The following is a 22,566-nucleotide window of genomic DNA, read 5'->3' on the forward strand; positions in this document are numbered from 1 at the left end:
TTAAAGAAATGCAATAGAACATGGGTCAATAGGTAGAAGTACAAAAATCCCTTAAAGAAAGACAAGAGAATATGGATCAAAAGGTAGAAGCCCTTGAAGAGGAAACACAAAAATCTCTTAAAGAAATATGGGAGAATACAGGTCAACAGGTTGAAGCCCTTAAAGAGGCAGTACAAAAATCCCATAGGGGAATTACAGGAGAACATGGGTCAACATGCAGAAACCCATAAAGAGGAATCACAAATATCCCTAAGAGAATCACTGGAGAACATGGATCAACAGGTAGAAGCCCTTAAAGAGGTAACACAAAAATTCCTTAAAGAATTTCAGGAAAAAACAAACAAACAAGTGAAGGAACTGAACAAAACTATCCAGGATCTAAACCTGGAAATAGAATCAACCAAGAAATCACAAAGTGAGACATCTCTGAAAATAGAAATCCTTGGAAAGAATTCAGGAGTCATAGATGCAAGCATCAACAACAGAATAGAAGAGATAGAATAAAGAATCTCTGATGCTGAAAATTCCATAGAAATAATTGACTCAACAGTCAAAAAAATGCAAAATGCAAAAAGCTTGTAACACAAAACAGCCAAGAACTTCAGGACACAATGAGAAGACCAAAACTAAAGATTATAGGAATAGAAGAAAGTGAGGATTTACATTTTTTTTGTTTTTGTTTTTCCTGAGACAGGGTTTCTCTGTATAGCCCTGGCTGTCCTGGAGCTCACTCTATAGACCGGGCTGGACTCGAACTCAGAAATCCGCCTGCCTCTGCCTCCCAGAGTGCTGGGATTACAGGCTTGCACCACCATCACCCAGCTGAGGATTTACATCTTAAAGGCCCAATAAATATCTTCAATAAAATTGTAGAAGAAAACTTCCCTAATCTAAAGAAAGAGATGACCATGAACATACAGAAAGCCTGCAGAACTCCAAACAGATTGGATCAGAGCAGAAACTTCTCCTGTCACATAATAATCAAAACACCAAATGCACTAAACAAAGAAAAATATTGAAAGCAGTGAGAGAAAAAGGTCAAGTAACATATAAAGGCAGACCTATCAGACTTACACCAGATTTCTCACCAGAGATTATGAAAGCAGAAGAGCCTGGGCAGATATCATACAGACCCTAAGAGAACATAAATGTCAGCCCAGACTACTATACCCAGCAAAACTTTCACTTACCATAGATGGTGAAAACAAGACATTTCATGACAAAAGCAAATTTACACAGTACCTTTTCACAAATTCAGCTCTGCAAAGGATAATGGGTAGAAAATACCAATACAGGACAGGGAACCACACTGTAGAAAAATCAATAAGGTAATCATTCATCAAACCCAATAGAACATAGCAACACAGAATGTCAACGTCAACTAAGAAAATAACAGCAAGCAACAATAAATTTTCCTTAATATCTCTTAACATCAATGGTCTCAATTCCCCTATAAAAAAGACATAGACTAATGGACTGGATACGTAAACAGGACCCAACATTTTGCTGCATATAAGAAACCCACCTCAGTGACAAAAGACAGGCACTATTTAAGAGTCAAAGGATAGAAAACAATTTTCCAACCAAATGGTCCTAAGGAACAAGCTGGAATGGCCATTCTTACATTGGATAAAATTGACTTTCATCCAAAATTTTTCAAAAAATGTAAGGAGGGACACTTCATACTGGTTCAAGGAAGTATACCAAGATGAACTCTCAATTCTGAACATCTATTCTCCAAATGCAAGAGCACCCACATTCATAAAAGAAACTTTACCAAAGCTCAAATCACACATTGCACCCCTCACAATAATAGTGGGAGACTTCAACACCCCACTGTCAAAAATGGACAAGTCATGGAACCAGAAACTAAGCAGAGATACACTGAAACTAACTGAAGTTATGGACCAACTGGATCTAAGAGATGTTTATAGAACATTCCACCCTAAAGCAAGAGAATATACCTTCTTCTCAGCACCTCATGGTACCTTCTCCAAAATCGACCATATAATTGGTCACAAAACAGACCTCAACAGATATAGAAGTATTGAAATTATTCCATGTACCTTATCAGATCACCACGGCCTAATGCTGGTCTTAAGCTCAAACAAAAGCAATGGAAAACACACATATACATTGACTTTAAACAATGCTCTACTCAACGATAGCTTGGTCAATGAAGAAATAAAGAAATTAAAGACTTTTTAGAGTACAATGAAAATGAAGACTCATCATACCAAAATTTATGGGACACAATGAAAGCAGTGCTAAGAGAAAAACTTATAGCTCTGTATGCCTCCAAAACGAGAATAGAGAGAGCTTACACTAACAGCTTGACAGTGCACTTGAAGGCTCTAGAACAAAAGGAAGCAAATATCCCAGTAGATGACAGGAAATAATAAAACTTAGAGCCAAAATCAACTAAGCAAAAACAAAAAGAGCTATACTAAGAACCAACACAACAAGGAGATGGTTCTATGAAAAAATCAACAAGATAGATAAACCCTTAGCCAAACTAACCAGGGGGCACAGAGAGAATATCCAAATTAATAAAATCAGAAATGAAAAGGTAGACATAAAAACAGAAACTGTGGAAATTAAAAAAAAATCATCAGATCCTACTACAAGATTTTATACTCAACAAATAGATCTATTCAATATAGTACTTGAAGTCCTAGACAGAGCAATCAGGCAGCAAAAAAAGGTCAAAGGAATACAAATTGGAAAGGAAGAAATCAAACTATCACCATCAGAGAACTCCTACAGCTGATAAACAATTTCAGCAAATTGGCTGGATATAAAACTAACTCAATCAAATCAGTAGCTTTCCTCTACTCAAAGGATAAAAAAGAGGAGAAAGAAATTAGGGAAATGACACCCTTCACAATAGTACCAAATAATATTTCATACCTAGGTGTGACCCTGACAAAGCAAGTGAAGGGTCTATATGATAAGAACTTTAAGCCCCTGAAGAAAGAAATCGAGAAAAGTCTCAGAAGATGGAAAAATCTCCCATGTTCATGGCTTGGCAGGAACACTATAGTAAAAATGGCCATCTTGACAAAAGCAATCACCATATTCAATGCAAACCCCACCAAAATTCCAAACCAATTCTTCATAGATCTAAAAAGAGCAATTTTCAAATTCATCTGGAATAATAAAAAACCCAGGATAGCAAAAACTATTCTACGCAACAAAAGATATTCTGGGGGAATCACCATCCTTGACCTCAATCAAGCTCTACTACAGAGCAATAGTGATAAAAACTGTTTGGTGTTGGTATGCAGACAGGGAGGAAGATGAAAGGAATAGAATTGAAGACCCAGATAAAAACCCACACAAGTACAGTCGCTTGACATTTGAAAAAGTAGCTTAAAAAAAAAACAAAACAAAAAACAAAAAAACAAAAAAAAAAGTGGAAAAAGACATTTTTAACAAATGGTGCAGGATCAACTGGAGGTCTGCCTGCAGAAAAATTCAAATTGACCCATTCTTATATCCTTGTACAAAGCTCAAGTCCAAGTGTGTCAAAGATCTACACATCAAATCAGACACACTGAAGCTTATACAGGAGAAAGTGGGGACAAACCATGAATACATGGGCACAGGGGAAAAGTTTCTGAACACAACACCAATGTCTTATGCTCAAAGAATAAGAATTGACAAATGGGACCTCATAAAACTGTAAAGCTTCTGTAAGGCAAAGGACATGATCAACAGGACAAAACAGCAACCAACAAATTGGGAAAAGATCTTTACTAATCCTACATCCGATAGAAGGCTAATATCCAATGTATACCAAAAAATCAAGAAGTTAGTCTCCAGAGAATTAAATAACCCTATTAAAAATGGGATACAGAGCTAAACAAGGAATTCTCAACTGAGGAAATGCAAATGGCTCTAAAACATCTAAAGAAATGTTCAGCATCCTTAGTTATCAGGGAAATGCAAATCAAAACAACATTGAGATTCCACCTTACACCACTCAGAATGGCTAAGATAAAAAACTCAGGGGACAGCAGATGCTGGAGAGGATATGGGGAAAGAGGAACACTTCTCCATTGTTTGTAGTATTGCAAGCTGGTAAAAACCACTCTGGAAAACAGTTTGCTGATTCCTCAGAAAATTAGACACAGTACTACCAGTGGACCCAGTTATACCACTCCTGGGCATATACCCAGAAAGTGCTCCTACATGTAATAAAGACACATGCTCCACTATGTTCATAGCTACCTTATTTATAATAGCCTGAAGCTGGAAAGAACCCAGATGTCCCTTAACAGAAACTGGTATATATACACAATGGAGTACTATTCAGCTATTAACAACAACGAATTCATGATATTCTTAGGCAATGAATGGAAATAGAAAGTGCCATCCTGAGCGAAGTAACCCAGTCACAAAAGAACCCACATGGTATGCACTCCTAATAAGTGGATCCTAGTTCAAAAGCTCAAAATAAGCAAGTTACAATTCACCCAGCACAGATAGCTCACAAAAAGAATAAGGACTTAAGTGAGAGTGCTATCGTTCCTCTGAGAAAGGGAACAAAATGCTCACAGGAACAACAAGGGAAGCAATGTGTGGTCCAGAGTCTGAAGTAAAGTCCACCCAATGAGTGCCCTACCTGGGAATTCATCCTATAAATAGTCAGCAAACCCCTACACCAGGACGAGAAGCGTGTACCAAAAGGTGCATGCCATGGCTGTCTCTAGAGAGACTCTGCCAGAGCCTTACAAATTCAGAGGCAGAAACTAGCAACCAACTATTGGACTGAGCCTGGGATCCCCAATGGAGGATCTGGAGAGTGGTCCAGAAAAGCTGAAGGTGTATATAGCCACAAGGGAAGAACAATGACTTTGAACACCCAGACGCCCCAAGACTCCTAGGGACTGAACCATCAATCAAGAGGTTTACATGGTTCCAGCCAAAATGTGGCACAGTAATGACTTTTTGGGCATCAGTGTGCAGAGTGGTCTTTGGTGAGGTAAAGGCTGAATAGAGGCCACAACAAAGGGAAACAGATTGGGGGGGATGTTGTGGGGGAGGTGGGACTGTGTCGGGTACAGGGGCATATACATAGAAACAGAGGGTGTGAGGAGGGGTAGGGAATCATTGGGGAGGTGGGCTTTTGGGAGGGGGAAAATTGGGAAAGGTTTTACCATTGGCAATGTAAATGAAGAAGATACGCAAAAAAAAAAAAATGGAAAAAACAAAACAAAAAAAAAGAAAAATAAACTGTAAAATAAATAAGTTATGGAAGGAAGACAGAAAGGGGGCATAACATTTGAAATGAAAAGAAATAAAATGATTAATAAAAAAGAATTCCAACATATGGATGATTCCCATTTCCCTGCAGTAGAATGTTTGACTTGCTACTAGATTTTGGTCACCACAAATCACTCTACTCTCAACAAGTTTCTGTTCTGGCCCAATCAGAGAATACACTGGCGAGGTCAAATCTTGGCACTGATACTGCTAACCCAAATGTGTGGAATTATAAAATGCACAAAGTGATGCTGCGGAGCTGGATGGAAAGATGTGGCTCAGCAGTTGGGAGCACTAGCTCTAAAAAGAGATCAAATTCCCTATTCTAGACATTGCAGGTACAAGAGGCATATACACAGACAGAAAGACAGACAGTCACACACATACAGAGTGAGAGAGAGTGCACCTATGGATCCCGTATCTTCCACAGTGTTGTCTACAGAGGAAGCACACTCACCTTATCCCCATTTTCCCTTAGGCTGTCTTCAAGCAGTTATTTGTTTATTCGTGATAGGTCATCACTTTCTTCTTTGAGAGGTTCTGAGGAGTCTTGTGAGCAAGGTTTAAATTATCATCTCCATCTCCCTGCCCCTTGAGCTGCTCCTGGGTTTCACCTGCATCTTCTTTTAACATAAGAAGTTGAAGCTCACTTGTCTTAAGTTCTTGAACCTAAAGACAGAAATCAGGTTAGGGTTCCGACTCTTTTAAATGAAACCTTGATTTTTGATTTTTTTATGCTTATTTTTTTATTATTGCTTTATTTTAAGGTTAAGGGATTTTAGCCTACATGTTAATCTATGTACCACATGGACAATGGTGCCCACGGAAGTCTTCTGGAATCAGAGGTAAGACAGCTGTGAGCTGCAACATAGGTTATGAGAATCAAACCAGCATCCTTTAAAGAGGATTGCTGAGCTATCTCTCCAGCTAAGAAAGTTTAATTCATTTTCAATTGTTGTGTGTCTCTGTGTGTGTGTGTATGTATATGTATGTGTGAGGTACTCACACACACATACCTAAGAGGTGCCGCCCCAGCCATCTCACTCCACGCTGCTCCCCACATCAACAGCCACAGACTCACCTTAGTGCCCAGTTCCTTGATGCTCTCCTGCTGCTCACTTTCTATATGAAGGGCCTCTTTTGTGCTTCTCAGCTCTTCTCTTTTCTTAATTAGAGGTTTCTTTTCCTCTTGACTTTCTTCAAGTGGTTTACTCAAGCGGAGCCCATCACTGTTCACACTCTGCAGGGCTATGTCTATGGCAAGGAGAAGCGCCCTTGCTTGCTCTAGTTCATCCTTCCTCCCTTGAGCCTCATTAGTTCCTTTTAGATTACGTTGTTCCTGTTTCTCACAGAGTTCTTGAACCTTCAACCAAGGATAAATAAGTTATCAGTACAACAAATATAGGTCCATTCTCTCTCTCAGAAAAATACAAAATAGGTTCCAACATAATTCAGTGTGTAACCAGTCTTCAAGTGAGCAGTTCCCTCCCACAGCTTCTGGCCTTCATTTACCGTTCTCTCTACTTCATCTGTGGTCAACTGCAATTGTTCCCGCATACTGGACTGCTCAGCTTCCTTCTGGGAGAGGCTCATTTTTAGAGCATTCATTTTGTTTCTTTGCTTTTTCAGGCGACGGTAAGCTTCTTCAAGGTTAAGTTCTTCTTCAGTTTCTAGATCCTTTAGAATTACAGAGAATTATAAGATGTTTATTGAAATGAAACCATTAAATTACAATTAACTCCTTTAAAAAAAGATTGAGTCATAAGGAAAAGGTTTGCTTATAAAGATCTTGAGAAATACAGTGGGAAGAGGAAAGGCATCTGTGATTTCTGAGCTGCTGTACTGCTCATGTCCTCCCTGGAGAACTTGCTGCAGGCAAAGGAGACCATCTTCCTCCCTTGGCCAGTACAGCACACTAACCTGAGGTGGGTAGGAATGGCATGCACACCTTGATGGTAACCAACAGCTCTCTATTTAGACTTAAGACCTGTTCAACAAGAGGGAAATAACATCTGGTACTGCAAACTTAAGCAACTACTCAGGGCTAGTAATGTCATAGATCTTGGAGGATAATCTACAAACAAATCTTTACTAACCAGCATAATCCGAAGCTACATTCTAAATATTTGCTCTTTTACTAACATGAGCATTTCTTTCTTCTTTCTGCCTTTGCCCTGTTCCTTGGTTGTCCAACCTCACTGATTCACTACGTTGGTATACTCACTGTCCTTCCATTCCACACAGTGGGGCTGTTTCTGTTTCTGTAGACCTTCTTGCATCTTAAAGTAATTCCTAGAAATTTCTTTAGTGAGACAACTGATTTCCCTCTGACTGTCTTCAAGATTCCTGGTCAGCCCAACATTTTCTACATCTATGCCCTCTGCTGTTGCTGAATGCACTGTCCTGGTATGTACTTCCACTGGCTCCAGTTCATTCACCTTTTCTGCACTGTCCCTGCCTTCATTCACATCAGGAAGTAGCTCTTGCTCTTGATGCACCAGGATGTTGTAATATCCACAATGCACAGGTTACTATCTAGAGATTACATCTTTTAGATGGATGGTGTCAGGAAAATTTATCAGCAATGACAGTGACCTTGAGCCATTCAGTCTCCCTTGGTACAAGCTTCTCCTATCCACTCACCCTCAATACCTTTAAACTCTACATAACATCTATTATCAGTATGCCATAGTTGGTCAGCTTAGGCCCAAAGTGAACCAATCTTTATATAGCATCACGCTAAAATCTTAAATTCTAACTGGTTCCCAAACTGTAACCAAATATAAGTTGTCATGGGTCTTTGTGAATATATTCAGTACATATAGCATACTTTATATATTGAATATATACTTACATGCAAAAATACATATACATACATTCATACATACATACATACATACACACATTCATATATTTCCCATCTTTTGCTGAATCCAAATGCTACCTTCTAAGTTTTCTGTGTGTGCATACTAACTCTCCATTTATCCTGGTTGCTAGCAGAACCATTTAAATTTGCATATTTCTACAGGCACTACATTAGAATTGAGGAATTGTTTAAACATGTATACACATTGAGAAAAAGAACCATTTTATTATACAAGTTCCAATGCTCAACAGAAAGTAGTTTTTAAAACTGGACTAGTTCTGTTATCCCAATGTCATCTTTCTCACAGCATTTACAATTACTTCATGTTGTTTTATTTGCCTGGTTGCTCATTTGGCACTATTTCCTTCTACTACAAGCAATATGGGTCTTTGTCCCTGTTTGCACAGTTTTTCTTTTTTTGAGACAAGGTCTTCCATAGCTCAGGTGAGCCTCAAACTTTCTCTGGCATCCAGGCTTGTCTTGAACTCCCATTTCGCCTTCTTTACCCTAGAGTTCTCAGAGTGTAGGTTGCACTAGCCCACACTGTGTCTGCCACAGTAGGTAGCCACTAAATTCTTATGTGGTGAATAAATTGTAACTGAGCATCGATTTTCCTTCCAAGGAGAAAGGAGACAGAAAGGGTGAAGGATATGAAGACATGACATACCTCTGCCTGTAATTCAGGGTCAGATTGTGCTGTGTCCTGGGAGGTCGCTGCTTGAGCTTCCTTTTCAGAATTGCTTCTTCTTAGACCTTTGATGATTTCATCGTACTCTTTTAGATTTGCATCGACAATGTTTATTACTTCTTTTGTTTGTAGGCCCTTGGTTAGTAAGTGAAATTTAAACATTTTTATAGTATTCACCCTTAACCGCCTCCCTCTTTCTAGCTCAAGTGACTAAGATATATTTACCAGATAAAAAACTGATTATTACTTACTGCAGCTTCGATTTGCCTTGTATGTTCTTTAAGTTGCTTTATCTTTGTTTCCAGTAATTCTTTCAGATCATTTCTTTCTTTGGTTACAGATTTTATCTCCTCATAATTTTCATTAAATTTCTGAGCTATCACCAGTCTCTTAGCTTCCACATGCTCCAATTCCAGTCCTTGGCTCCTGAATTCATTCTTTAAGCTCTCTATTTCAGTCACCTTTACCTGCATATTACTCAAATCTTCTTGTGTACTAAGACATTGCTGTTGTCCCTCTTGGAGTTTCTGGAGCTTAAAAATTACAATTATTTATAATTATCATGTTGCTGATATTTGGCCAGATTTTTATGTAGTACCATTAACAGAGCATTGTCTGCCCCAGTGGAAATAGATAAGCAACATTAGACATAAACTCGCTCTTAGATTAGACATAATGCTTATGATGGGTTAAACAAGTCAAGACTATCTAAAAGCTCAGAATTTGAACCTGTTTGGAAAAGGGAGTTTTACAGATATCATTAAGTAGTGAGAGACCAGATTCTTCTGAATTATAGAATAAAATATATTCTTCTGAGTGTTGCAGTTCCAGGACAGCTCAGAGATACCAGATACCAGTCAAAGCAAAAAAGGGACTCTTCCCAAGACATCAAAGGAAAACCAGTGACACTTCAACTTTTAAACTCAGGTTCTGTGTGTTGGGGGCCAGCTTGTTCTGGATAATAATAAGTTCTATTACAGCTAGAGCTACATAGTAAGACACTGTCTCAAAGAACAGACTCACAATGAAGAAACAAAAAGGAACGGTAACAGAATGCATTTCTGTCTTGTAAGTCACTTTATAGCAATTCTGGCATTATCTTGGAATCTCACATGTTTGATTAGTGGAGCAAGGTGAAATTAAACTAAAACCCAAATACTAGTTAAGTATACAGACACAGATTCCAAATAATCACAATCCCCATGATATAAATACATATGTCATTTGTTTATTTAGAGACAAATTCTCAGTCTATAGCTCAGGCTGGCTTAGAACACAGTAAGAAGCCCAGGCTGGTATCAGTTACAGAGATCCGCCTGCCTCAGCTTTCAAACTGAATCCGCATGACATTCAAAATGTTAGTATTCTCCAAGATGGAGATATGGAAGATTAGAAGAATCAAAATCTATTAGCATATGTGCAGTTAGGACAAAGAGTTGGGAAGCAAGCACAGAAGCTCACCACGTCGTTTAGCTTCTCTGCCATTTCTGCCAGTCTCTCCACCCTGGAGAGCTCTTCTCTCTTCTCTTTGGCATGATCTTTTTCCTGTGCAGCTATCTTTTGTTGCCTTTTAAGTTCATCTCTAAGAATTCTTAACTCTTCATGGTCTTCAGTACCCTAGAGTTTTAAAAAAGTTCTAGATTAGAATTTACAATATTAACATATCTTTAGAAAATCGGGAATATTCAGAAATTACTTTTGACTCAAAAATGAAGAAATCCAAGTGCAAAGGCAACTGTAAAGAAACGTCAGTCTGCTTTCAGTGGACAAAGAAAAGTGGACTAAAATCATATTTTTCTGATGCTTTTATGACTCGATTCAAGCACTGACCAATGATCAGTGAGCTCAAAATGGTTCCCACTCTTTTCTGTTGGAAGTGAATGAATTAACTATTAAGATCATATCACAACATGCTTGTATATGAAAGTCAACAAAACATACCAAACATGGGCAATTATACTTTGTGTTTGCATGTTAATTTTCATTCAGTTTGTTGATAAACCAGACAATTCTGAATATAGAAAATTAAAATAGCATAAAGTGTCCGATGGCTACTGCCTCCACAGTGAATTTCCGAAATTATTAATTTCAACCCATACAGATTACAGAGCCTTACAACAGATAGAAAACCTGAGCCACATGCATGGGAATACTGGAAACCATCAATGATTTAAAACAAAATTAAGAGCTACAACAGTAAAAAAGAAACATTAAGGAACATATTTAAGAAAATATGCATACTGCCCATCAAGTCTAATACAACATTAAGAGAATAAATTATTTAGGATGTTCAATGGCTATTTATTTTATGAAACATGTTCAACATCTTTTGTTACTAAATTAAAGGTAAATTAAAATTGGGAGATTATCCAAAGATCTGGCTTCCCTGGAACTGCAGTTACAGACAGCTGCCACATGGATGCTGGGACTGAACCTGTGGTCCTCTGTAGGAGCAGTCAGTGCTGCTAACTGCTGAGCTAGATTGCTAGATTGTTCTAGCAAATAAGTCACTGCTTTACTGTTTCCACCGCCAAGGAACAAACACCAAACTATCTACATCCTGCTTAGTTTATCTCTCAATTATTTCCCTAATTTGTTCAGTTTGCTCCCCTTCCAGAGTCATAGTTCACAGGTCATCAGCTTATATGATAGAGCTACAGACAGTAGCCACAACTTTCTAAACTTCAATTTCGATGTCACCTGCAAGGTTTTGTTGTCAGCAGCACATTCAAATTCCTCAGTGTGCCTGGCTATGCACTGGCTACTATGCACTAAGGGCCCAGTATGTCTACCTTGTATTGGCAACCCTCTAAGATTTTGGTCATATACACTTCCTCTTGAAACATCTTCCATTAAGCTGTTTCCTAGTCATCTCTCGTTCATCAATAGCTCTTCAGTGTTTACACATCTTCTAGTGACTTACACAATATGCCTACTGATTATTATATAGATGATTTTACATTAGGATTTTTAAAGTGCCATTACGCACATTAATGAGAGTGGATATCAAGATCTCCTTCATGTAAGGTCAATAGTTAGCAACTGATGGAACCAAGATGAAATGTTTAATTGGTCTGGTTTGAAGGCTACCTTTCAAATGAAAATACTCCCCCATGTCTCCTGGACACAGAGAAACCAACCCCAGAAAACAAAAAATACACTTGCTGGAAGGTGGGATTTCAATCCTTACATTGATTTATTTTGTCCATTACTTTTCCTGAGGAAGTATTACTGTGAATTAAATGAACCCTAGTAATTTTTGTTTTTAAGTAATCTGCATTAGCCTTTACAAAGAGTCATAGTTCAGACAGTCTTTACCAATAGCTTCGAACTTTTAAATTAGTATCTCTTCAAATAAGAGTTGGAGAGTGATACTTAAAATGCACTTCTTAGGTAGGGATGATGCACAGCATATAAACAGAATACTCTAGGTAGGGTCACCAGGCAGTGACCCTACCAACTCAATGACATCCTCAACTGTCAGAAACAAGACATTTTATTTAGTAGTCAATTTCTTTTGTTATTGCTGGAAATGGACGCCAGGTAGCATTCTACCATTGACTTCCACCCTTCTTTCTAAAGCTAAGGTTTTATGAGCTGAATTATTTTAAGTTAAAACATAAAGGACACTATCAAATAGACAAAACAGCAACCAACAAATTGCGAAAAGATCTTCACCAACCCTACATCAGATAGAGGGCTAATATCCAATATTTACAAAGAGCTCAAGAAGTTAGACCCCAGAAAACCAAATAACCCTATTAAAAATGGGGTACAGAGTTAAACAAAGAATTCTCACCCAAAGAACTTCGGATAGTGGGGAAACATTTTAAGAAATGATCAAGTTCGAGTCAGATATGAGAGTCTCTCTGCAATCTTGGATCTCGGGCGCCAGAGAAATCAGACAGACTGAGGTACACAAATATACCCCAAAGCCAACATCGCGGGGGTCTAAGCCCGACAGGCATTGGCATGCACCCAGGCCCAGGGCTTTTTGGGGGGCCATCGGTGTGTGAACCTGGCTAGGAGGTTGATTGCCCGACATGGTGTACACTCCGCCATTTTGACTACGGAACACCAGGCAGTTCTAAAAGGCAAAGTCAGCCAAGAGCCATAGCCCGAGGCTAACATAGTGGGCACCTAAGCCAGACAGGCCTTGGACTGACCCCAGACCCTGGGCTGCTCGGTGGGCCATCTGTGTGCCAACCCAACCAGGAGGTTGTTAGCCGAGCAGACTCTCCCAGCACTTTCATGGAGCATGCGCACGCCACCATTCTGGCCACCTGACAGAACCAATTAACACTCATAGCCCAAGGGGAACTTTGCTCGGGCCTTAGCCTGCCAGGATTTTGCCTAGTCTCAGGTCCTCAGCAGCTAGGTTAGCCTTGTGTGGACCAACCTGGTGGGGAGATAGGCTGCCCAGAAGTTTGACCAGCACTCAGAAAAGATCCCGCAGCAGCATAGACCATCAACAATCGCTGAAGGAGCAAACGGGCACCAGCTGGCTCACACAGACAACCTAAGGCAAGGCACGCTAGGGCTGCAAGGACACCCAAGAGGAGGGCAGTGGATTAGCAATCTGTAACAGGGGAAACCCAGATATCCGGTGTTGCAGAAATAGCCATATAGCCTCACAGGAGGCACAAATACCAGCCAGAGACAAGACCAACTAACGCCAGAAATAAGAGGATGGCAAAAGGGCAAATGCAGGAACGCTACTAACAGAAACCTCAGAAATTTAGCAGTGTCTTAACCAAACTCTCCAACATCAGCAAGTCCTGATTATGCAAACTCACCTGAAAAACAAGATTTGGATTTAAAAATAACAGTTCATGATGCTGCTAGAAGAACACAAAAAGGACATAAATGAATCTCTTAAAGAAATACAAGGGAACATGAATAAGCTAAAAGCCAATTAATAGAAACACAAAAATCACTTAAAGAAATTCAGGAAAATAAGGCTCAAGAGATAGAAGCCAATAAAGAAGAAACACACACACACACACACACACACACACACACACACACACACACAGACTCTTCCAATAGATAGCTAGAATAGTGGAAAAGTGATACCATAGAGGAAGAATCCATGACCTTAAATTTTCCATCTGTCAGTATCAAGAACTAGGATAAAATGGGTGATCGTGTCAAGTTTGTCTCCTACATTGATGGGCCCTGCCTCCCTTGGACCACAATTGCAGAAGGTTTTATTTAAAGTTCCTTGCTAGACCTAGGAAATAATTTGCCCTCTCCTTACAATAATTTATGGCTTAGCAGGAGGAAGAATTTCACTTAGTTTACCTCCTCAGGCTTATACACACGAGAAGATTTGCTTCCCTAAATTCATATTTGCTTTGTTTATAACAACTAGATATTTGAAAAATTCTAGATGTCCCTCAACTGAAATATGGATACAGAAAAGGTGTATCATTTTCAAAATTGAATACTATTAGGCTATTAAAAACAAGGGCATCATGAATATTCCTGGCAAATAGATACGACTAGAAACTATCATATGGACTGGGGTAACACTGACACAAAAGGACAAACATGTATATACTCACTTACATGTGAATAATGCCAATAAAGTCCAGGATATCCACACTATACTACATAGACCAAAAGAAGTGAAACAAGAAAGAAGACCCAGATAGGCAGTGGTAGAGCAAGCCTTTAATCCTGGTACTTGGGAAACAGAGGTAGGTGGACCTCTTGAGTTCAAGGCAGCCTAGTCTGCAGAGTGAGTTCCAGGACAGGCAGAGATACACCGAGAAATCCTGTCTTGAAAAACAGAACAAAATATAACAAAACAAAACAAGACAAGACAAAACAAAACAGGAAGACCCAAATGAGTATGGTTGAATCTCACTCAGAAGGGGGAACATAACAGTCATAGGAGGCAGATGGAAGAGAGAGAACTGGATAAGAGAGCAGATAAGAAATTGGAAGTAAAGAACAGGGATAGGTGTGTTGAGAGACAAGAGAGGACAGAAGCCCAGGGAAATGAATTGAAATCTGCATCAGGTGGAGCTAGAAGGGTGGGGTATTTTTTTGATATGCACTAGATCACAAATTAGAGGGTGCCAAGGAATCTATAGGGGTGATCTTAGCTGAAATAAATGGGAATGAGATATGTTCCCTGAAGAGGCCACATACTGTAGTCAGGCAGGACCCCCAGTGGAGAGTTAAGGACACAAACTGAACCAATAACCTATCCTCACAAAATTTGTCCTGTCTACAAGAAATGCAGGTGAAAGATGGAACCCAGAATGAGGGAATGGCCAAACTATACCCTGCCCAAAATGAGGTCCATCCCATTGGCAAGCACCAATCCCTGATATTACTGAGGATATATTTTGTTATACTTCCAGAGAGTACCTTAACATAATTGTCCTCTGACACTGTCTATCCAGCACCTGTCAAAAACAGATGCAGACACCTACAGCCTAACACAGGACAGGGCTCAGCGAGTCTTTTTGGAGAGTTGGGGAAAGGATTGAGGGCCTCCAATGGAACAGGGATTCTATTAAGAAGACCCTCAGAGTCAACTAACCTGGACACTAGGAAATTCTCAGTGACATAGTCACCAACTAAAGAGCATGAATAGGGAGGACTGAGTGCCCCATCATATATGTAGTATATGGGCTACTCAATCTTCATGTGGTTTCCTCCCCAAAATAGAATAGGAGATATCCCTTATGCTGTTGCTGGTCTTTAAAAATGTTTCCCCTAACTTGTCTGGTTTTTCTGATTTCAGTAAAAGAGAGATGCCTATCCATGCAGAAACTTGAAATGCCATGGTTGTTGATACTCCTGTGGTCCCCATGTTCCTTGGACAGATAAAAGGAGTTAGGAATGAAGGACTGTGAATGGTGGAAAGGAGAGATTGTTAAAATTTATTTAAATTAAATAAATAAATGATAAATAAGATGGGAAAATGAACAAATACATATAAATAGAATGAAAATATAGAAATCAGCCCATTATTTTTAAATTTTACCCAGCTCCATATTTTGTGGTGTAAGCCAAGGAAAAATGATTTTTGGCCAAAATATCACACAAATGACCTCTCGCTAAAATTTACAGTGTATTTTCCACACAAATACTATGATCTCAGTTTCCTCTGACTGCATACTGTCAACACGACAATCTTCCATGTCCAATGAGAACAACCTATTAAGCTCCATGAATCTATAGCTTCCTATGACTTTTGCCATCTCTGTTTCTGATAATTTCCATATTCCTTCAAAGAGAACATAAATTCTGGCCAAAGCAAAATCCCTTATTAACATCCTTTTGGTTGTGTTTGTTATCCTAACTTGCTACTCTGCTGCCGTGATGGAGTCCTCTGAGTAAAAGCATCTCATCAGTTGTGAATGGTTCTGTCAGAACACAGTTTATCACTTTGGGAACTTAGAGTAGAAACTGAAGCTACAAACTGAAGGTAAAGTCATTGATAAACATTGTCTTCTGGCTTGATTTCCTGCCTGGTCAATGTCCCATGTTCAGGCAGTTCTGTCAACCAGTCCAGGCCCACATCCTTATGAAAGTTGTCACCTTCAGTGGAAGAGCCTTTGTACATCAATCATCAAGACTATATCACACACATAGCAACCAGCCACTCTGATGAGAGCACACCCTCAACTGATGTATGTCCAGAAGGCTATAGACTTGAAAATTTGGAAATCGCTCAGCTTTACCTTTCTCCTGACTATATATACTTGTGGATTGCTAAGATTACCTCTTCCTGCCCACCTCCTCTCCTAGCTTTCAACAAAAGCATAACCTCTTGAACATGCCCATCAAAAAGTTCAGTAAAAGGGGCAACACTCTCTGTAAATCAGGACAGCAAAGTATAACGCAGGAATGAACTCCAAGCCAAAGAAGTCAAAATGAAAACCAGTACCTAGACCTATAATCACCACATAGGCAGATGCCTAGACACCAGCATAGGAAGATAAGGAATACCAGCCGGGAAAATAAGACACAATCCTCAGGTTCTCACTCCTCTCCCTTGCCCAATTAAACCTCTTTTGCATCAGATCTCATCATTTTTTAGTTTCTCAGGACATGTTGGAGATGAGAGAAGCAGTAGCAGAAGCAGAGGCATAAGCAGAAGATCAAGAGGCAGAGGCAGAGGCAGAGGCAGAGGCAGAGGCAGAGGCAGAGGCAGAGGCAGAGGCAGAGGCAGAGGCAGAAGAAGAAGAAGAAGAAGAAGAAGAAGAAGAAGAAGAAGAAGAAGAAGAAGAAGAAGAAGAAGAAGAAGAAGAAGAAGATGACGACAACAATGAAGAAGACAATGATGAAGAAAAAGAGGATGATGATGATCAATCATCATAAAGGTCTTGTGAAATCATAAATGAAAATTTTCCTAAACTAAAGAAGGTGCCTGTTAATGTACAAGAAGCATGAAAAATATCAAACAGATTGGGAAAGAGTCCCTTTGCCACATAATAATCAGAACACTAAACATGTAAGTTAAAGAAATATAAAAAAAAAAAACTATAGCAGAAAAAATTTACAAACTAAAAAAAGAAAAATTAGTAATGAATAAAATCAGAACTATTGAGATTCATATACATCTTCTTTTTTTAAGGATATACTTCATTACTTATACAATGCTCTCTCTGCATGTATTCCTGCAGGCCAGAAGAGGGTTCCAGATTCCATTACATATGGTTATTAGCCACCAAGTGGTTGTTAAGAATTGAAATCATGACTTGTGTTAGAACAGCCAAAGCTCTGAACCTTTGAGATTTCTCTCCACGCCTAATCCTGCCTTCTTAATGTATATTATAAAAGACAAAAGAGTTTGGACACATGTGCTTCATTGTCACTGAAACCACACATGCTTCTTCAAGAGAGCAACTAGTCCAAATGTTTTCGGCAGATTTAAAATCAGCCATGATAGTGAAGTTATTAAGAGGTCACAGCTTGAACTCACAAGTAAGAAGCACCATTAGAAACCTCACATGTAATCACAACTGGCTGATGTTTCCCCTCCAATCCCTGATAGGACCCTCCAACCCAGCACCTACTGCTCAGTCATCTGTTACACCCCAGTGTGCTTACTCACTGTGCTTACCATTTCTTGATTTCAGACCTTCCCTGAGATCCCCTCACAGTACAACATGGAACAGCAGAGCTCAGAGTAGGAAACAGTGAACTATTCTGGCCTGCATAGCCACAGTGAACTTGCAGAAAGATACCCAGAAGATACTGCCTCTTTCTTTGATTAGCAGGTCTGCTTGAAAGTCTGGATTGGACAGTAAACTTTACCACTCCACAAGCTTAAAGTGTGGTTTTAGTACAGGGCGAAACTGTTTTTTCCAAATATTAGGAGTGGTTTGCACTCCCTTAGCATTTGTGCATGCCTTGCAAGAGGACTCTCATACCACCCAGCCCTAGAGGACAATGAACTATTCCAGCTCTGGCTAGTCAGCTGCCTGCTCCTCCCCTCTGTGAGCAATGATCCTGCATTTACCAGGAGCTGTTCTAAGACCTATCCTGACTTTCCTCACAGCACTTGCCTTCTTCTTCCTGCAATCAAGGTTAAGAGCTTGCATACCACATTCCTCAGGTGCAGTGGAGGAATCAATCTGACACACAAGGGGAAGGGTGCCCAGGATATTCCCTTTAAAGTGTGACTTTAGGAAAGAAAAGTTTTGTTTTCCAGCTTCATGCTGGGCTGAGGGAAATTACAGCTCCCTTTCACCAGAAGGTAAGTCCTTGATTTTGAAATTTCCCTTGGCAGACAGCCATTATTTGAAGAAGAGGACAATTGTCTCTGAGATATTATAATAAATCTCCTTTCTACATACACAAAAATTTCACTCTCTCTGTGAGATATGTTGACCTAGAGAACCTATGCTAACATCACTGTTGTTTTTGTGTTCTTCACTTTCCCAGTAAGGAACATGTGCTGAATAACAATAGTGCTCCACAGTGTTTATCATCTGTTTCTTGGTTTTCTCCCAAGATTGTGCCATACCTATCGTTTGGTGGAAGGGAATTGTATGAACCTGCAAAGCAAAATAAGAGTTTCCTAAAATCACTCTTTAATGTTTAAAGCCTGGTCATCTGTCCAATGAAGGGCTAACTAAAGTTCAAATCACACAGTGGAACCCTCGCAATAATTTTGAGGGACTTCCACACCCCACACTCATCAATGGACATATAAAAAAATACAAATGAAATAGAGACACAGTGAAACTAACAGAAGTTATAGACCAAATGCTTTAACAAACATCTATAAAACATTTCATCCTAAATCAAAAGAATATACCTTCTTCTCAGCACCTCATGGTACCATCTCCAAATTTGACCATATAATTGGTCACAAAAGAGACGTAATATATATAAGAAGATTGAATTAATGCCATGCCTCCTATCTGATCACCATGGATTAAGGCCCGTCTTCAATAGCAACAAAAACAACACAAAGCCCTCATACACATAGAACCTGAATAATTGTCTGCTCAATGATGACTTGGTCAAACAAGAAATAAGGAAATAAGTCAAAGACATTTTAGATTTTATTGTAAATGAAGGCACAGCGTAGCCAACCTTACGGAATACAATGAAATCAGTTCTAAGAGGAAAACTCATAGCTCTGAGTGCCACCAAAGAAACTGGAGAGAACACACACTAGCAGTTTAACAGAACACCTGAAAATATTAGAACAAAAAAGAAGCTAATACACTAAGAGGAGTAGAAGGCAGCAAATAATCAAACTCAGGTCTGAAATTACATAAAAAACGAACTATATAAAGAATCAAGAAAACTAGGAGTTGGTTCTTAGAGACTAACCAGATGGCACAGATATAGAATGCAAATTAAAAATTAGAAATTAAAAGGGAGATATAACAACAGAAATTGAGGAAATCTAAAAAAATCAGAAGATCTCACTATATAGCTCATTTGGGAAATCTGGATTAAATGGGCAATATTCTAGACAGATATCAAATACCAAAGTTAAATAAGGATCAGATAAATGATCTCATAACCCTAAAGAAATAAAAGAAGTACTTGAAAGTCTCCCAACAAAAAAAAAAGCATGGGACCAGATGGTTTTAATGCAGAATTCAATCAGACCTTCAATGAAGACATAATATCAATGTTCGTAAATTATTTGACATAATAGAAACAGAAGAAACACTACCCAACTTGTTCTATGAAGCCACAATTACACTGATTCCAAAACCACACAAACATTCAACAAAGTAAGAGAACTTCAGAACAAGTTCTCTTGTGAATACCAATATAAAAATACTTAATAAAACTCTTGCCGACTTAATCCAAGAACACATCAAAACAATCATTCACCATGGTCAAGTAGGCTTCATCCCAAGGATGCTGGGATGCTACAATGTACAGAAATCCATCAATGTAGTCCACTATATAATCAGTCTCAAAGAAAAAAAATCTACATGGTCATTTCATTAAATCCTGAAAAAGCATTTGACAAAATTCAGCTTCCTCTCATCTTAAAATTCTTGGAAAAATCAGTAAATCAGTGCTCATACATAAACTCAGTAAAAGTAATATATAGCAATCTAGTAGCCAACATCCAAAAAAAATTAATACAGAAGAGCCTTGAGCACATGGACACAGGGGAATATTTCCTAAACAAAACACCAATAGTTAATACTTTAAGATAATTTATTGACAAATAGGACCTCAAAAATTACTGAGTTCTGTAAGGCAAAGGACATTGTCAAAAAACATAATGCAGCCAACAAATTGGGAAAAGATGTTGACCAACCCTTCATACAACAGACGGCGTTTATCCAAGATATACAAAGAACTTAAGGAGGTAGACTCCAGAGAGACAAATCACCCCCTTAAAAAATGGGAGACAGAGCTAAACAAAGAATTTTTACCTGAGGAGTATGAAATGGCTGAGAAGCACCTAAAGAAACGTTCAACATCCTTAGTCATCAAGGAAATGCAAATCAATACAACCCTGAGATTTCGCCTCACACCAGTCAGAAAGGCTAAGATCAAAATTCATGAGATAACATGTGATGTCAAGGATGTGGAGAAAGAAGAACACTCCTCCACTGCTGGTGGGGTTTGCAAGCTGGTACAACCATTCTGGAAGTCCTCAGTCTGGTGGAAGTCAGTCTGGCAGTTCCTCAGAAAAGTGGGCATGATACTTCCGGAGGACCCTGCTATACCACGCCTGGGCATATACCCAGAGGATTCCCCCATAGATAATAAGGATAAATGCACCACTATGTTCATAGCAGACCTGTTTATAATAGCCAGAAGCTGGAAAAAAAGCAGATGTCCCTCAACGGTGGAATGGATACAGAAACTGTGGTATATATACACACAATGGAGTACTATTCAGCTATTAAAAATAATGAACTCATGATATTCTTAGACAAACTGATAGAATTGGAGAATATCATCCTGAGTGAGGTAACCAAGTCACAACAAAACAAAACAAAACACATGGTATGCACTCATGGATACGTGGATATTAGCCTAAAAGCTTGGAATACCTAAGACATTATTCACATATCAAATAAAGCCCAAGAAGAAGGAAGGAGAGACCCTTGATCCTAGAAATGCCCAGTGCAGCAGTGTAGGGGAATTCCAGGACAGGGAAGCAGGAATGTGTGGATTGGTGAACAAAGGGATGAAATAGGGCTTGTGGGACATTCAGGGAGGAGGAATTATGGAAAGGGGAAATCACTTGAAATGTAAATAAAGAATATCTCATATAAAAAATAAAAGGTGCACAAATGCATATGCTAATTGTAGAAAACCATGTCAGCTGGCCTATGTGGTTTCTATATTTACTGTCAGGACAGGATTGACTTCACAGAGAGATTTTGTCTTGAAAAACAAAAACAAAGGAATAAAGTTAAAAATATTAAACCACCAGGCTTGCAAAATATCTTAGTATTGAATAACAAATGTGTCTACATTATCTTATGTCATTTAGGGACACAATCCAAATGGTGACTGTATGAGAGCAAGAGAAGAAAGCTGGTGGATCAGTGTCAACCACAACACAGTAGACACACAGTACAAAATCTGTCCTTTCCAAAATAAGCAGGCAATCACCTGGAGCAGAAACTGAATTTCATTGCTAATACCCAATGAAAACTCACCCAACTGGAGACACAGTTTATGTGCAACTCTAATCCATGACATTATTATGAATACTCTGTTATGCTCCCACACAGGAGCCTCGCATAAGTGTCCAATGAGAGGCTTCACCCAGCAGCTGACTGAAATGGATGCAGAGAACCACAGTGAAACATAGGATGGACTTTGGAGACTCCTAACGAAGACTTGGGGAAGAATTGAGCCATGAAGATGGTCGGAACTCCACAGGTAGTTTAGGAGATTCAATGAATCTTTAACCTCGGGGACATTGAGAGACTGAGACATCAACCAAATAGCAGGCACAGGCTGGACTAACACCCCTGGCACTTAGCTAGCAGAAGTTCAGGTTAGTCTTCATGAGGGTCCTCCAACAACTGGAAAAGGTGCTGTCCCTAAAGCTGCTGCCTATCTTTGGTAACTGTTCCATTAACTGTATTCCAAGATCTGGCCTCATTTGGAGAGGTTGCACTTCTCTCAGCAGAAACTCGAAGCCCCAGGATGTGGTGATACCCAGGGGACCCAATCAACTTCATTCTGACCCTGGATACTCTAGGTTCATGTTCATCCTGTGATGAAAATGCATTTAGTCTACAGTGATCCTAAGAGTCTGCAGGAGTGC

The 22,566-nt window shown here is 39.2% G+C and overlaps 2 long non-coding RNA genes across 4 annotated transcripts in view; one reads left to right on the top strand and one right to left on the bottom strand.

The window, feature by feature from the left end:
• The window catches only part of LOC127674153 (uncharacterized), a 424,300-nt gene that overhangs the window by 68,501 nt on the left and 333,233 nt on the right, over positions 1–22,566 (top strand). The window lies entirely within an intron of this gene.
• The window catches only part of LOC127674152 (uncharacterized), a 433,706-nt gene that overhangs the window by 3,777 nt on the left and 407,363 nt on the right, over positions 1–22,566 (bottom strand). The window contains exon 1 of one of the 3 annotated variants that reach the window (XR_007975297.1): positions 4,628–4,747. The exons of the other annotated variants lie outside the window; for them this stretch is intronic. This is a non-coding gene — a long non-coding RNA (uncharacterized LOC127674152). Of the gene's footprint in view, positions 1–4,627; positions 4,748–22,566 lie in introns of those variants that run through there. 3 annotated transcript variants of the gene reach the window in all.

The sequence above is a fragment of the Apodemus sylvaticus genome, chromosome 23 (assembly GCF_947179515.1).
Source record: "Apodemus sylvaticus chromosome 23, mApoSyl1.1, whole genome shotgun sequence".
Classification (NCBI taxonomy): Eukaryota; Metazoa; Chordata; class Mammalia; order Rodentia; family Muridae; genus Apodemus; species Apodemus sylvaticus.